A 5,748-nucleotide genomic window follows, 5' to 3' on the forward strand; every position below is an offset into this window, starting at 1 on the left:
ATGCAGGTTCTTTTTTCTTTTCTTTTCTTTTCTTTTTAATTAATTTTTGAATTATTATCTACTTTTTAAAATAATTTAATCTTGTAAATTTATCTCAAAGGCATTCGATTAGGATTAAAGTTTCAAATGGCAGCTCAATTGAACGTGCCATGTCAAAGTTATTTGCCAATATTGCAGGTATTTTTTGTCTTCCTAGGGCGATTTGTGAATTAAAATTATTTCGGGAAGATATGCACTTGCATCGAAATCGGAGGATTATGTTTTTCTTTTCTTTTTTTTTTCTAGAAAAAAAAATGCTTGAATGACACAGTCATCACAGAGTGTCATCTCTTTTCAATTTTTTCAGTTGAAAAAGTACATTTTTCTTCAAGATTACAGCTTGCAAAAAATTACGAAAACATAATCTTACATGTTTAGTTTGAAAAGATGAATATTTTACAAGTCTGTTTAATTTTTTTGAAGCGAGGAGGACGAATTTTCAACTAAAAAATATGACTTTTCTAACAAATGAGGATTTTTACACCATAATTTATGGATTTTCTATCCAAAAATATATAAGAAAATAGTTGAATTTCGATTAATTCTATAATAAAAATATATAATTATTTTTAAGTGAAAATAATTGGTTTTCAATAAAAAAGGATCAATTTTGAGACAAAGAAGATGACTTTTTGACAAAACAGTTGAATTTTTAACCAAAAGGTCATTTTTTTGCAAATAGTTTAATTTTCTACCCAAAAAGCCGATTTTTCAATTAAAAGAGAATTTCCAACCCAAAAAGGATCAATTTTCGACAAAAAAAAATACCACTTTTTAATAAAATAGTTAAATTCAGATTAATTCTGAAACAGAAATATAATTAATTTTTTCAAAAATGATAAATTTTCAACCAAATAATATATTTTTTTAACCAAAATATTATTTTAAACAACCAAAAAATAAGAATTTTCTACAAAAGTATAAATTTTCGACCGAAAACGACAACTTTTTCAAAAAAATCGTTGAGTTTTCACAAAAAGTTAGTTTTTTAAGTAAAAGAGATTATTTCTTAAACAAAAATACAATAATAGACTTTTCAAATAAAAAGAATTAATTTTCAACCAAAAATATGAATTTTTGTATAATAAAAATATGAATTTTCTGCCAAACAATATTTGTAACCAAAAAGTAAAATTTCGAACGAAAAAAAAAAACATGATTAATTAAAAATTCTACTCCTTGGTTGAACTAATTTTTTCAATTTTCCTTTTTTTTCGTTGAAGATTCATAATTTTACTTGAAATTTATTGATTTTTTTTGTTTGTTAAAAAATTAAAAATATTTTTTTTATAAAAAGAACTAACTTTCAATAAAAAAAATCAATTTTCAACCAACTAATGGATTTTTTTATAATCAAAAGATTAATTTTAAACAAAAAAATGTGACTTTTTATGAGACTAGTTGGATTTTCAATAAAATAATTAAACTTTCAACCAATTTGTAGAATTTTGAACTAAACACAAAAAAATATAATAGTAGAGTTTTCAATAAAAATTAGTAACTCAAACATAAAAAGTAAATTTTCAATAAGTAAAAAAAAAAGATTTTCTACCAAAAGATCAATTTTCAAGAAAAAAATATGAATTTTCAACAAAAGTATAAATTTTCGACCAAAAACGATGACTTTTTCCAAAAAAATCGGTGAATTTTTACAAAAAGTATGCTTTTGAAGTAAAAGAGATTATTTTTAATGATTACTTTTTAACAAAATAGTAGAATTTGTAACCAAAAAGTAGAATTTTGAACGAAAAAAAAATGATTCATTAAAAATTTCACTCCTTTTTTTACGTCAAAGATTCATAATTTTACTTAAAAGTTCATTTTTTTGTTTGCTTAAAAAATTAAATTAAAAATTCTTTTTGTTGTAAAAAAATTTTTAAACTGGAAATTCAAATATTTGGTCAAAAATTCAACTTTTTTGGCTTGAGATTCAACATTTAAATAAAAAATCTTATGTGTTTTGTTGAAAATTCGTCTTTTTTTGGATAAAAAAATCAATTTTTTTTTCGGTCAAAATCAAGCCATGTTGAAAATATATACTTTTTCGTAAAATCTGTTTTTTATTTCTAATTAAAATGTTGTTAGGGAAATATTAACTATGAACATTTGAAAATTCAACATTTGGTTAACATTATATTTCATTCTTGACTAAAAAATTTTTTTTGGTAGAAAATTAAAAAATTTGGTAAAAAATTAAACTATTTGGTACAAAATTCAACTTTTTTTGTAAAAAATTCGTTTTTATTGTTGTTTTAATTAAAAATTAATTTTTCTCAATCGAAATTAATCTACTTAATTAATTTTTTGGTTTAAAAATGCAGACTATTCATCTTTTTCGACTAAAATAGGTACTGTGATGACTTGTAACAGCTTTACAAAAAAAAAGTAACGACTTTTTGCAAAGAGAACTTATTCTATTAGTAATTTTTTCTAAAAGTTATGTTTCCACTTTCGGGTTTGTTTGCTGTACATATTTATGTCAAATTCTTTTATGAATTGTGTGTGTGTGTGTGTGTGTGTGTGTGAATTTAAACAAATTGAAAAGTAAAACTGGCAACTTAAAGTTGTAGATAATTTATGTATTTTGGAAAAAAAAAACTTTAGGAAGTAAAATTCCAAATTATTTTCACATTTTGGAATTTTTCAAATAGATCGTGAAAGTATTTTTCTGTTTTTTTTTTCTCGTGAATTATTAGGTTTAATTGATATTTTACTTTTATCTGTATTTTTATATTTTATAAGTGAAGAACTAACTTTAATCAGTATTATCATACTATTTTTGGATATCTTGGATCCTTTGTTGTTGTAAATTTAGTAGTTTAAATTAAAATTAAGAAAAATGTTCAGAATTATTTTAATTCTTAACGTAAAGTGTACATATATTTTTTATAAAGTATATTTTATAGAAATTGTGTTCAGGGTGGTCGATGGAGCGGAATTTTTACAAATTTTTTAGAAAAAACATCTATTCAATCACAATTTAAAATAATTTTGGGTTTAAGTTAAAAATTAAAAATTAAAGACCTTCAAAATTGAAAATTTAAATAAAAAGATACGATTTTCAGTTGATCGACTCTAATTATAAATTAATTTATTATTTTAAAAATTGAACTTTAGATCGAATATTTGAAATTTAATAATAAGTGATATGAAAAAACGATTCTCAATCTGTTCAAAATTAAACTTTTAAAATTATTTTCTAATTTTACATAATTTTAAATTAGTAGATCAGAATTCAGAAATTTTAAACTACAGAAAAATATTAAATTCCGGATATTTTTTAATTAACGAAATATTTAATTAAATTAAATTTCCCCATTTTAAAATATTTTAATTTTATTTATAAACATTTTTGGTATGTTTTTTATTTTTTGAAAATATTTTATTTTGGTAATTATATTTGAGTTATTTCATCCCTGATATCTTCATACTTAAACGTTTTTATTCAGTTTCAAATTCTGTTTAATTATTTTTTCAGTTTAGAAAAATTCAAATTTTAACTTATTCAATTTGGAGTTTTTTTAATTGAAAAAAAGAAGAATTTTAGAATATTTAGCACTATTTGACTGTTCATTAAAAATGGAAAATTATATTTTAAATATGAAAAACTTTTTAAAATTAAATAAAATAGAATTTTAACTGTTAAAAATTAAATTTTTATTTGGACAACTGATGAAATTTTGATCGTTGAAAATATTTTCTTAACTAAAGAAAACGAAAAATACAATTCTTGACAATTGAATTTTCCACGGTTGAAAATTGAGTTTAACAGTTAACAATTGTTTTTTCAATTTTCTTTTGCTTTCATAATTTGAAAATTCATTTGATTTAAATTGAAGCAAATTGAAAATAATGTGAAAATTTAAGAAAACTGGAAATTGAATTGTTGACATTTGAAGCAAAATTAAAATGGAATTTTCCACTTTTCAATTTTATTCCAATTTTATTAGTTAAAAATTTAGTTGAAAATTCAATTTTAATTTTGCTTCAAATGTCAACTGTTGAAAATTCATCTGTTTGAAAAAAAAATCAAACATTGCATTTTCAAAGGTTAAAAATTAAATTTGAAATTTTCCACATTTGAAAGTTAATTTGTCTTAAATTGAATAAAACTAAAAATGCAATGAAAATTGAAGGAAATCGAATTTTCAACTTTTGAAAAATGAAGTGTTTTTTTTTAATTGAAGGAAACTGAAAATTGTTAAAAATTTAAGAAAATGAAATATTTAATTTTTAATTGTTGTAATTGGAAGAAAATTAGCATTGAATTTTCAACGAATAAAAATGCCATTGTTTTAAATTGAGGAAAACTGAAAATTGAATTTAAACAGTTCAAAATTAATTTTTTTTTTCAATTTTTATCATATGACAATTTACTTTTTCTTTTTAAATTGAAGGAAAATAAACATTTAATTTGTTGTAAATTAAAGAAAATTTATCATTGAATTTTCATCAGAAGAAAATTCAATTGTTTTAAATTGAAGAAAATTAAATTTTTTGAACTTTCATTATTTTCAAAATTTCATTTTCTCAAAATTAAATTTTTTTCAATTTTTATCATTTTAAAATTTAGTTTTTCTTTTTAAATTGAAGGAAAATAAAAAAATTAATTTCTTGAAAATTTAAGGAAAATAAACATTTAATTTGTCGTGAATTAAAGAAAATTTATCATTGAATTTTTATCAGAAGAAAATTCAATTGTTTTAAATTGAAGAAAACTGAAAATTGAATTTAAACAGTTCAAAATTAATTTTTTTTTCAATTTTTATCATTTTTAAATTTAGTTTTTCTTTTTAAATTGAAGGAAAATAAAAAAATTAATTTCTTGAAAATTTAAGGAAAATGAACATTTAATTTATCGTGAATTAAAGAAAATTTATCATTGAATTTTTATCAGAAGAAAATTCAATTGTTTTAAATTGAAGAAAACTAAAAATTGAATTTTTTTCAACTTGAGTTTCCAACTGTTAAAAATTCAATGGGAAGAAAACTGAAAATTGAATTGTTAATATTCGAAGAGAATTGAATGTTGAAACAGTTAAAAATTCAACAGCTGACAATAAAATAAAATAAATTGTTGTATTTTCAACGGTTGAAAATTAAATTTGAAATTTTCGACATTTGAAAATTAATTTGTCTTAAACTGAAGAAAACTGAAAATGCAATAAAAATGGAAGAAAATTGAATTTTCAACTGTTGCAAAATGAAGTTTTTCTTTTTAAATCGAAGGAAATTGAAAATGAAAGAGAAATGAATTTTCAACTCTTGAAAGTTCAATGATCAATTTTCAAAATTCATTTATTTTAAATTGAAGAAAACTGAAAGTGCAAAGAAAATTTAAGAATATTGTTAATTCAATTTTTAATATTTGACTGTTCATTTTATACGTTTAAATAATTTAACTTTCAAATTTTGTTTTAATTTCTTAAATAAAAATTGTTGAAGCTTCAATTCTGTAAGTTTAAAATTTAAAAAAAATTAAAAGTGATTTATTTTCTTAATTTCATCGCGCGTGCAAAAATTTTGCGAAACGGAAAATGATCGGGAAATTTTTTTTTCTCGATTAAAACGGCCACCCTGTGTGTTACAAAGCGCAGAATCTTAAATAAAGAAACAAATCAACAACAACAAACAAACAAAAAACGAATTTTAAGTTGTCAGATTTTCTTAAGAAGAAAGTTAGAAACAAAAATCTTATCTTATTTTTTT

This window comes from Belonocnema kinseyi, chromosome 8 (genome assembly GCF_010883055.1).
Source record: "Belonocnema kinseyi isolate 2016_QV_RU_SX_M_011 chromosome 8, B_treatae_v1, whole genome shotgun sequence".
NCBI lineage: Eukaryota > Metazoa > Arthropoda > Insecta > Hymenoptera > Cynipidae > Belonocnema > Belonocnema kinseyi.